Below are 12,891 nucleotides of genomic sequence, written 5' to 3'. Positions count from 1 at the left end.
GCGTGTGGCTCTCAGTTCTCCCAGATACATACTTTTTATCATAATACTATTTTCTGTGAATTCATTCTAGCCTGTTCTGCTAAGCTTGTCCAGCACTGCCTGAAGTTATGAAAAAGGTAGTTTCAGGTACATATTTCTAAGTAAAAAAAGAAATCCGTGCTGTCCTTCATATTTGACACTTTCCCTTGCAATTTAAAAGCAAATGTTAATCAAATCAATAATAATTCATTTCCTTCCTACTAAGTATGGACTTCCTGGGTGGCTCAGATGGTAAAAGCGTCTGTCTACAATGCAGGAGACCCAGGTTCAATCCCTGGCTCAGGAAGATCTGCTGGAGAAGAAAATGGCAATCCACTCCAGTACTATTGCTTGGAAAATCCCATGGACAGAGGAGCCTGGTAGGCTACAGTCCATGGGGTCGCAAAGAGCTGGAGACAACTGAGCATATAGAAAATACCAAATCATACAGCCCTGGTTGATGAATACTGTTGCTGTGTTGGTGAAACATGACTTTATCAGGAGGCCTGGGGAGCTGGCCAGTGATTTACTGAATCACTGCACAAAACCATATAATCACCTATTGGCAACTACTATAAGCTTAGAAGCTAATAATCTCATTCCTCCACCAATGTCTGACACCTGTGAAGTGCAGTTTTATGATATAACTGATCTTTTCCTGAACTTGTTACCCAGAATTCAATCCTTTTTGATGGGATGAAACATTTGCTTTGTTGATTTGTTCCATGTATAAAGGGGAACATAATAGATGGTGCATAAATATTTGTTGAATGAATAACTGAATTCTCTTGAACATTAATTTACAATCATTAAACAATCTTTTTTAACGATCTCTCCTTCAGAAATAAACCACAAGCCAAGTTTAGTTAGCTGAATAGAGAAAGTTATTACTTGTAGTTTTTCTGGGTTAATAAAATAGAGGCTTGTAATTATTTGTCCCTGATCCTTACAATTACTTAACTCTCAGGAGAGCCTTTGAACTGAAAGTTTTAGTTTTTTAAAAAAGTATTAGCTATAGGAATGGGTTTACAGGAATATGTCCACTTCCCCTTTTCTTTTAAATAGTTATAAAATCAAGAAATCCAACCATCCAGTTTTATTTATCACTGATTAATACCCAGAGTGCTCATTTCTCTAACAAATTAATGAAGTTTCAAGACTCACTCTTACATCCAACTGACACCCAAATTGTTCCCATTTATTTTGATTTAAAATAACTATGATCATGATAACAATAATTTAATAAAATAATGAGTACCCACATATACAAAACCCAACATCATTTATGTTGTTTTTAAGTTTATATCTGAAATGAAACAAAATTATTCTAAAGTGTACTTGAATATACATTAAAAATTCAGTTGCTATTAGAAGATTAATATCCTAAGCACATAAAAAATGGAATATAAAATTATAGGGTTATATTTTTAATGGCATTTCAAGGGGGTTTTTCAAACATGGATTTGAAACATCTGGTAAAAACTGGGTTACTCTAGAATATATTTTATAATTTATTTTAATTATTGGAAAAATTAAATGAAATTAAAAGATGCTTGCTCCTTGGAAGAAAAGTTATAACCAACCTAGACAGCATATTAAAAAGCAAAGACATTACTTTGCCAAAAAGGTCCATCTAGAAAGCTATGGTTTTTCCACTAGTCAGGTATGGATGTGAGAGTTGGACTATAAAGAAAGCTGAGCACAGAAGAATTTATGCTTTTGAACTGTGGTGTTGGAGAAGACTCTTGAGAGTCCCTTGGACTGCAAGGAGATCCAACCAGTCCATCCTAAAGGAAATAAGACCGAATATTCATTGGATGGATTGATGCTGAAGCTGAAACTCCAATACTTTGGCCATCTGATGCGAAGAACTTACTCATGCAAAAGACCCTGATGCTGGGAAAGATTGAGGGCAGGAGGAGAAGGGGACGACAGAGGATGAGATGGTTGGATGGCATCACCGACTCAATGGACATGAGTTTGAGTAAACTCCGGGAGTTGGTGATGGACAGGGAAGCTTGGCGTGCTGCAGTCCATGGGATCGCAAAAAGTTAGACATTTCTGAGGAGCTGAACTAAACTGATGCTGATATTAAAACAATATTTATTTATACTTGATAAGACTCGCAGTCTTGAAATTGTTCTAAGTGATATAAAAATGCATCTGTGTACTTTACTACAATATAGCCTAATTGATTTCTAGAAAGAAAGAAAGTGAAGCCACTCAGTCATGTCCAACTCTTTGCAGCCCCATGGATCATAGCCTACCAGGCTCTTCTGTCCATAGTATTTTCCAGGCAAGAGTACTGGAGTGGGTTGCCATTTCCTTCTCCAAACCGATTTCTAAATGATGCTATTTTTGAAGTCATGATGTGATATATTGAAGTCTAAGTCCTTACTGAAGAATGGATTGAGATATCCTTGATTAACACAATGTGCCTACCTCTAAACTATTGTCCAATGTGAAGAATGTTCCAATATAAAAATGTGTTTAAAAATTTAAACATATAGCTTCAATATTGCTTAGTATATTAATGTTAACCTTGCAGAGCTATTATAAATACAATTCACATAGCCTTTCTGATTATGTAGGACATTTGTTTGAAATTCATCACAAGGAAATCAAGTGAGAAAACATGATAGTTCAAAATTTGTCACCGCTAAAGAAAACTTTAAAGTTCCTTTGCCATTAAAAAGTAGCATTAGTAGCATATTTATTAATAAAGGAGAGGGCAGGATTATCTAGATTTTGATTACAGATTCTCTTTCTCTCTCCCTGTTTTAGGAATAATATTTAGGTTAATATCTCAACTGGGACAAGGCAAAAATATATTTTTAATTTAAACATTTCTAAAACTATTTTTGCTCTTCTGTCCTTGTATGCAAATAATATTTCTACTTTGGGGACTTCCCTTGTAGCTCAGCTGGTAAAGAAGCCACCTGCAACATGGGAGATCTGGGTTCAATCCTTGGGTTGAGAAGATCCCCTGGAGAAGGGAACAGCTACCCACTCCAGTATTCGGGCCTGGAGAATTCCATGGACTGTATAGTTCATGAGGTAGCAAAGAGTCAGACATGACTGAGTGACTTTCACTTCACTTTTTAAGCATTCACTTATCCCTTAATAGTAGGGCTTCCCTCATAGCTCGGTCGGTAAAGAATCTGCCTGCAACGCAGGAGACCCAGGTTTGATTCCTGTGTCAGGAAGATCCCCTGGAGAAGGAAATGGCAACCCACTCCAGTATTCTTGCCTGGAGAATCCCATGGACAGAAGGGCCTGCTAGGGTACTTTGTGGGGGTGGTAAATAGGCAGATGGCAAGACCCATGGGCTTAGAATCTTGCTAGAGAAATCTGAAGCAATTAAAGAACAGCATCATATCACATAAAATCACACAGATCACATATAACCTAGGCATGTGGAGAATTCAACTTGGGTTAAACTGATCAAAGGTGGAACTGGAGTGGGGCTATGGACTGGAGAAGGCAATGGCACCCCACTCCAGTACTCTTGCCTGGAAAATCCCATGGATGGAGGAGCCTGGTAGGCTGCAGTCCATGGGGTTGCAAAGAGTCAGACATGACTGAGTGACTTCACTTTGACTTTTCACTTTCATGCATTGGAGAAGGAAATGGCAACCCACTCCAGCATTCTTGCCTAGAGAATCCCAGGGATGGGGGAGCCTGGAGGGCTGCCATCTATGGGGTCACACAAAGTTGGACACGACTGAAGTGACTTAGCAGCAGCAGCAGCATAGCCTGGGAAGAAAGAGAAGTGTATGTCTGTATGTTGGGGGAGATGTGTGTGCGTGTGTGTGTGCATGTGGTATGTGTGTGTTTATATGATGTTGATATGGAAAACAGGAAAATAATGAGAGAACAATATGGATAAATGAGAACAGTGCTACATCTTAAAATGTCTTATAGTGGGTTTGGAACTTGATCTTATGAACACTATTTAGAGAGACATTGAAGGTTCTTTAAAATAAAGTCAAATTCTAAACTGCTTAAAATATTAGTGCTATCCTTCTTCCCTATTACTTTCAAATTTTCTAACTCCTACAGATGAAGTTTTTTTCCCCCAGTGTCACTAGTACATATCACTGGAACAATTTTACCATTCTCTCTCTCTCATTTTTTATGTGGCTTCTTTCTGGTGATTAGGTACATGCGTCCTGCTACCTCTTGGCTTCTGCTACTAATAGTGAAACTGTATTTAACTATCAATATAAATATAGATTTAGTTGACTGAAAATAGAGTAGTTCTTGGTTGAATATTTATGAGGATCTATTTTATTACGTACATACAATTTAAGCTGGTCTTAAAATTATAACAGAGAACAAATATTCCTCAGCAAAGCTCAATATAGTAAGAAATGTCTTTCTCTCTTGCTATTTTTCTTCCTAAAAGTGATAGTTTTTCATGCTCATGATGGACATACAGAGCACTGGAGCTCTGGCACTGAAGAAAATGCTCAAGACCTTCCAGGCATAACAAATAATAGCACCACAGAGAAGAACACAGGTTCTTTCTGCATCAGGGAACAGAGTGGCATCATATCTAAAAGCACTGATGCAATAATTGTACAGAATCCCAATGCAAGTTGTGTGTATCAGGAGCATGTAAAAATAGGAACATTTGTTTCTCTGAGTTATGAATTCTAGCACTCATGAATATTTTCCCATGCTACTACCAAATTCTTTATTAGTAGCTAAAAATTTTCTACCAAGGTAAGAATAATATCTCTTTCTAGTTTATTCTCTTACAAGTCAACAACCCTGTAGATTCAAAAGATATAAAAATGGATGTATAACTAAGTCACTTTGTTCCTGAAAATCAGAAATTGTACATTTAAAATGCATTGTTAATTATAGCCATTTAAACTTAAGCCTAGGATGTGATTAAAATAATAGCAAAACACTTTTGTAGTGGGTTGAAATTAAAAGCCAGTGTTTTCATGCATGTAAAACATAGCAAAAACAACTACAAAAGGAAAACCAGATTTGTGTTCATTTCACAAGTCTTTAAGACTAAAACCTCAGCCATATTAGATTCAATTATAAGATTTGTAAAGCACACAGTGCAACTAGTTGTACACAATAGGTGCTTATTAAGTAACTGTTCAACGATAGATCATTCTGTAATCACAAACTGTGGAGGAAAACTAAGTTATCTTCCTAAATTTTGTTTCATATATTTGAAACAGGAACTTGAAACAAATGCAGTGCCCTCTAAAAGAAATTTATGAATTATTTATAGTTGAGAATAGAACATAAAAAGGAATAACAGGACACAAATATCCATAATTTGGTCATTTGAAATGGAAGCAGGACATCAAGCCTGTCTGATTAAAATTAAAAGTGCTGTTATGAAGTTAGCACATGAATAAAGCAGAGGCCTGGTAAAAGAGAATTTTAGTATTGATAAAATTCTGTATTGATAAGATTCTACTATTGATATTTTCCAGCATTGATATTGACAATCTGGGATCCGTTTGGGCCTATAACTGCTTAGATAGGAACCTAGTTAGTTGAAATATTGTATGTAAGGAATGACTGTCAGTGGACCAGTGTCAGCAGTGGGAAGCTATATTTGAAATAACCATGCCGTTAATCTCCTGGGGACACAGGTGACCCAAATGGATACACCATAGATTTGTCTAAGCTGGAGGAATTTTAGAGATCAACGACTTTGCTATACAATTGAGGGAACTAAGAGGTCAAGTGAATAGACCATGGTCTACAGCTACTCAGCAACTCAGTTCTTGACACCCAGGCCAGCACCCTTTTCTACATGTACAGGATAATTAAATAGAAACTGTGTTTACTGAGACCACAAACATGAGCAAACTGGAGTGGTGGTATGGCAGTGGCTGTCACTTTAGAAGATGAAATCATCTAAGTAAGAGATCAAATATAAAGAATGAGTTGAATTGGGATGGATGTCGGGGGGCTCAAATGGACAAAACAACAGCTTTAGAAAATTCAGTGAAGGATGGCCAGGTATGTAAATACAGGACTATGAGTCAATAGTTTATAACAGTGTGAGGACCATGTGGATGCATGAATGTCAAGTGGGCAGGACTTGCAATTCTGCCATTATATTCTCCATTAATCATTCCTTTATTACGTATAGTTATGAAATGCTAGTTACAGAAGGCTTTGGAGAGATTTCAGGAAAGTTAGTGTAAGTAGTTGGGACATGGGAATGGTGATCCTGAAAGTTGGCCTTTAAAGGGAGACTAGATAATGGATTTCATGAAAAAATTTTACCCAGCCAGAATAACCATCCCTTTAAAATCTCAACTTTATATAAAATGTGACAAAACTGATTTAAGACTGAAGAATATGAGCTAGATGTATGTAAAACTCTCCATATGGTATGAGTTGTGTAGCCCACTTTCAAAGTTTGAGTGATACAACATGAGCAGTGTTATTCTAAACAGTCATATGAAAGATTAGATGGATTCTCTGGTTTCTTTGGTAATATGAGCCTATGTGAGAGTAGAGAGGGCTTAGTTACTGTCTACTCTTTGCTTCCCTTAGTGGAACAAGAAGGAGAATAGCAAAGTGGAGGTGAAGTCTGAGGGCAGAAACTCTGTTTCTGCTCAGTTATTTCAGCTCCCATTAATCTTTAACCTTTTACAGTTATTTTGTTAAAATGAACAATAGCAATAGCAATAACAGAAGCAACAACAGTATTAATAGCCAGTATTTACTGAATGGTCAATCTTGGCTGCATGCTGTTCTCACTACTTTACATCCATTTTTTTCCTATTACTACTTTATGCAAGTTACTTAAGCTCTCTGTGCTTCAGTTTCTTCATTTGAAAGGTATGGATTACAATAGCATCTGCTTATTGTGATAACCAAGTGAACTCATATATGAAAAGTATTTAAAACTTTCTTCAGCACAAAGTACTTAATAATAGTTATTATTATCATCTCATTTTTGATCTTCAAAGCACAATCTTCAAAAATATTGTGATTGCTGCTACTTACTCCATTTACAGGTGAGCAAATTGAGACTCAAAGAGTTTAATAAACTGTTTTCAAGATGATAAACATAGTAAGAATCATATAGAATAAAGACTTGAACCTCCAAATCTTATGCTTTTTAATCTCCTTGCCATTGTGGTCCTTCTCTTCCAGGCACCAAAGGCTCAGCCACACCACATTAAACTTTTCTGATTAATAGTGGATCCTTATGTTGATCTACAGTTTCCTCATTTTATTATTTCCTATCTCTGAAATGGCTTTCCTAACTTTGTCAAGTAGATAAATTTAAAATTATCCTTCAAGCCTGAGTTCAGCTGCTACCTCTTCTATCTCACCTTCTTTCTCCCATCTTCACAGAGTTAATTGCTTGTCTGTGTTTCTCTTACACTTATCTCACATATCTCTCTTACAGCACTTATCACATTGTCTCATAATTTGTTCTCTGCTGCTAGATGGTGAACTATGAGAGAATCATTAAAAATTAAAATTTATTTAAGATGCCAGACTTCCTTTTAAGGGCTTCATAAGGATGCCCTCGTTGAATCCTTTCAATAACTCCAGGATGTATGTTCTATTATCCCTTTTCCCTTGAGGAGACATAGAAAGGTTAAGTAAGTTGCCCAAGATCATAAATGCAATAGGCACACAATAAATGATTGCTGAATTGAATTATATCTAAGTAAAATTTTAATGCCTACTAAAAATGATCAAAAATTTCCTTTTTTCCCTGAAGAAAATGAAATCTTTCAATTCAACATTGTTTTGGGTAGAGGAGAAAAAATAAACTTCTCTTGCATCTAGTTCAATTTTTTCTTTCTTAAAGCTATGAAAAGAAACAACCAATTACCTTTAGCTAGTTGAAATTCAATTATCAGTTCAGCTTTAAAGTTTTTAAAATAATATAATAACTTTCCCCCATGATATAGTAAATGATTTACTTCCCAATGATCATTATTCACATGATCTTGAACATCCATATAAGTTAAATGATATTTTATTGTCTATTCAAAACCCAGTAATTCAGGACATGCATTACAATGTCAATTTTAATACTTGTATCAAGAATTTATAAGTTTCCAAACACACAGATTAAAAAAAGAACTGTTTTCTGTCTCTAAGCCAAGACCCTGTGTCTTTCTGAGGATGATGAGGTACCAGAAAGAATGCTGGGTGTGAATAATTTCAAGCCCCAAACTACCTGTGATTCCTTTAAGGCCTTTTTTTTTCACAGTCACTCAGAGGGAAACACACTCTTTACTTTCCTCTGGGGCCTTATGGGCTCCAGCCCCAGTATTAACTGCCTAATTTGGTGCAAGGAAAACTGGCTTTAATAGCTTTTTGAGCAGTAATGGACATCATCCCCTTAGCAAAAGGGATGACAGAAAAATTGCTTCTCTATTTTTAAAAACAAGATCTTGTTTATATAATCCTTTTATAAATTTAAAGCCTCTTGGTTTAAATATATTTTTTAGAGCTTGTTACAATGCAATAAATGGCAAAATGAGTTAGCCAAACAATCTTTTCTTCATCACCCCAGTTCTCAATAGCCCTTTAGCTTTTATGACTGCTTCGACTGATGATAAAAAATAATCCTGCCATTTCCAAATGCTACCTTAGTTTGAACCACTGTATAGACTAATTTTGAACTTGTGCCTCAAAATTGAGCAATTCCATCATTTTAATATAGTATTAAAAAAACTTGTGAGAAAATAAGGAAAGTCATAGAACACGAGCATGCTTAGAATCAAGAACAACAGCAAAAAAAAGTCAGCAACAGACAATTGTTTTAGTAGACCCTGCAATTTCCATTAAAAGCATTTAAAAGAGAATATTAACAAACATGAAAGTGATTCATTTTTGCATAGAAAAATAAACTCACACGATTTTAGAGTCTTAAATAACCCATAATTCTGGGAACCATTCACCTTGTGTTTAGCCAGTATTTGAAACACTGCTATTTGTCATCTTTTAAATTTTCTTTTTCATATAGTTAATATAAGCTAGAGTTTTTGTTCTGCTTCAATAACAATATGGTTTATGCTATATGTGGAATAAAGAATAGAGCAAAGTAAATATATTTAATGTGAATATGCAGAAAGGAAGGGTTTTGGTTCTCTTTGCAGCTCTCCTATAGTAATTCCCATTGCAACACAACTCACTATTGTATGACTTAGCTGAAAAGGATATGTCTGTAATTGTACATTTCATTGTATTTGCAATAGAAGTAAATTTTGGGGGCCAAATAAACCTTTCAGCTGATGGGGGTGAGGTAGGGAGCTTTGTTGTATCTACAGTAAAGAATAAGAAAAACACTGAAGGAGTAGCATGCCTTCATAATGAAAGACATGTAACCTGTTTCACGGGTTATTCCTGTCTTTGCTTGAGCACCATGGGAGTTGGCATTTTAGTGCTTTCTTTTGATTGCACTTTACCCAGGCATTCTCACACTAAGTTGCAGGAAGGTGCAAGTATGGAAGAACATCACCTCCCTATCTCTTGAAGGAACTGAAATGTCTCTTAAGTGGAAGTGGAGAGTCAGGACATGGGAGAACTTTTAACACTCAGGGTTTGCTGTAACTTTGTATATAGCACTAATAACTGGAAACTCAGGGTTCCAAAACACAGCACAGTGATTCATATACATGAAACGTGAGCAGAATAGGGAGGCTTCCCTCTGAGTTGAGGGAGTTGATGTATAAAAGACCCCAGGGAATACTGGGAAAAGACAAGGGATAAGGCACTGAAGGAAAAATGGAAAACAGTCCATTTACAGTTATTATTACCAAGTCCATCTTAGAAACATTTACTATTGTAACACTTGTAGCTTGTTGCTACCACATATTACTGTGATTAATTTTGTATTATTTAAATGGAGCCACTATGAGAAACTGAACAAGTTACTCACCTCCTTCTGCCTCAGTTAATATCTACATAGGATTTCACAGTTATAACTGAAAGCCTAGCTCCGGCCACGTATCTCACAAATAAACCCACTGTGTACAAAAGGAACCAGATGAGATAGTGTAGACACAACCATGCAAACACAACACCACTATTAAGGAAAACAATTTAAAGCCTGTTCAATTCAGATATAATTAGTCCTAGAGGGACACATTATTATTGATAATAGGTTTTTCTCACAAGGAAGTTGAACTCCCCAGTGGGAATGTATTTTTATGGGTTGCAGATTAGTAACATTTCCAAATTGAATCAGTTACAACTGTTTCAAAATATTGAATGTTGCAATGAGTACCAAAATAGATAATATGATTTGGTCATTAAGACACTGAAGCAGACTTTTATTTTATATGATTGCCACCATTACTCATTGACTTATAAATAGAATGATTAACTGGGGATGTATCTCACCCACTGCTTGCCCCTTGACCTGAAATACCAAGCTAGTCAAGAGTAAGCTTAAATGTTAGTCACTACAGTTCAGTATTATTCACTGATCACTGGAGCTGATCACTTACCTAAGCTGTTGGAATGTGTTATTCCAGATAGCTAGGTAGAATCAGGCAACCCCACTTGGTTGTTGCTGTTGACTCCCCAGTTCCCTATTCTTAATCCATGCCTCAGATTTTTTTCTCATATAAAGGAGGCCAGTGTTCAGAAAACCGGGTCTCTCTGGCCTCAAAATCATTGCTGAATTTTCTCCTGATTGCTGGTGATATTTGAACCTCTCAGCAAAGTTCTTTATAAACATACTTGTGGTAGTTATGTCTCCACTGTAAACTTTTTGAATTGGAAACATAATGTTATCAGAATATCTTTCAATAACATTTTCTTTATTGTATTTTAGATAATAATTTTAGTACTAAAAAGGGGTCTTTATTGCTAGATGCAATTCACTCTTGTATATTAAATTTTGTCTCAGGTCCAATATAAAGTAAAAATGAGTTCAAACAAAGTGCTTATTAAATCATAGCTTGAGTGGCCCTTATATGAGCTAAACTGCATATATCACTGAGATATTTCAATTATTTCTTTTTCCTTAGTTATATTTATATTGATGTTCTTTACAGAAACACTGTAGCAATAAATAATTCTGTTTCACTAGATTCCTAATCTTATTTTTCAGGTACCAATAAAAGAAAATAAAATAAAAACCCCAAACAAACAAAAGCAATAACAACTTTTCTGTTTTTGTCATAATGTAATTATAAACCATTCTTTTTACAAGTTAAATAGTTAGAATCCCAGATTTCTACCATGGCCCAAATTAAAATGTGATGTCTATATTAAAATTCTGAACCAACCAGCTAAGCAGGTTTACATCTTTAAATATTCTGGCTTGTAAGAATAAATAAGTATGATAAGCTACCAAATAATGCTTTTGCAGACATTATTATTTGTCAGCTTTATACTTCCTTTCATTCATGCATTTCCAGTTCCACAATATAAAGTAGCTACAAAAATAAAAAACAAAACAAAACTGTAATAGAGCTAGTCTTGCTATTTTGTGCTTGCCTCCCTGGTAAGAAAAATTAAGTGCCAAAAATGTAAAATTTATTTCAAGAAAAGTAACAGGCTACACAAGTAAATTTTGGCAAATGCAACTTTATATTGAAATTCACACATCTGTATCTTAAAGAATGAGACTCACAGACTCTAATGTATTTCTAAAATACCAGAAATTATATTATAAGCTTTCACAAGTTAAAACTGAAATAATTTAAACGACCAATACACTGAATGTGCAGAAAATATAAACAAGACTGTGCCTTCGGTAGAATAAATGCTTCACAAATTGTGCAAGATGTCATACTAAGGCTGTGGTCTCCCCTTAACAGCCGACTTAAAATATAAACACACATCAACCGCCTGCTTCTTAGAACACACTAGAATGGGTAGCACACCTCAGAAGAAAATTTCATTATCCCAGTGATGTGCACCTTAATTTTCAAATCATGTGAGGAAAAAGGAAAAAGTGTTACATGATCGTGCATGCACTTCCAGATGCATGACCATGACCAGTTACTGATTCAGTTTCCCTTGACTCCAATTTGCTCCAATACTAAATAAGATGAAAGATACTAGATAACCCTTTAAGGCAACATGTGTTTATTCTGCATTATTAGAACTGCTCAATTGTGACTGGTTGGTACCATTAATGTTGCCTCCCAGACCAATATCTAGTATTCATAAAATATAGATGAATTAGAAAAAACTTTATACCAAATCAACAAAAACCACATAATACAGTTCGATGCTAGCAATTTCACTAGTAGATAAGGAAAGCGGTATTTAGAAATAGTAATGTATTAATACAAAAAAGTAAACTATAATTGGAACCAATATACTGCTTTGGAATGCTCCCCAAAACTTACAAGGCGATTTTTTAAAAGTGATAATCCAATTAATTCATGGCATGTCTTTAGTGAATTACAGTACTTTAAGTCCCCAAATATTTTAGTCCTTGCAAAACAAATAGTATGAAATGTTTTAAAGTCTTCAAATTTCTAAAATTAGTTTTTTATCAACACATTTACCTCATGTCAACTTAATTTATTAAGATGTCCAATGCTAATTGGTTTTTTTTGATGTTTTTTCATAAGTAGTCATATACACAGCATTTAGCACTGATACTTAGCACCTGCTACTTTCATTATCTAGTTTTCAACCACATAAAGAAACTTAGGGCAGTGGTTCCGTCCTTTCTTAATTACAAACCTTCGCTGGCAGTCAGCAGGATCACTCTGAGATTTAAAATAGGATTATAGGTGAACTATTGCAAAGACTGCAGAATGTTGCCCAAATCCTTATAACTGCTGATCCCATTCTTGATTTTCTTCTCAAGAAATGGCTACAGGCCACATTTGCTTAGCAGAGAAGGTTAGTGTTTCACAAGGCTAAAGATTTACAGATGCTCCT

General features: G+C 35.3%; 1 non-coding gene across 1 annotated transcript; it reads left to right on the top strand.

The window, feature by feature from the left end:
• Positions 1 to 252: 252 nt before the first annotated feature.
• TRNAC-ACA (transfer RNA cysteine (anticodon ACA)) lies at positions 253 to 325 on the top strand. Its single transcript has one exon. It is a non-coding gene; the product is annotated as a tRNA-Cys (tRNA).
• Positions 326 to 12,891: the final 12,566 nt, after the last annotated feature.

Source organism: Capricornis sumatraensis, chromosome 5 (assembly GCF_032405125.1).
Source record: "Capricornis sumatraensis isolate serow.1 chromosome 5, serow.2, whole genome shotgun sequence".
Taxonomy (NCBI): Eukaryota; Metazoa; Chordata; class Mammalia; order Artiodactyla; family Bovidae; genus Capricornis; species Capricornis sumatraensis.
This window is presented reverse-complemented; position numbering and strand designations above follow the sequence as displayed.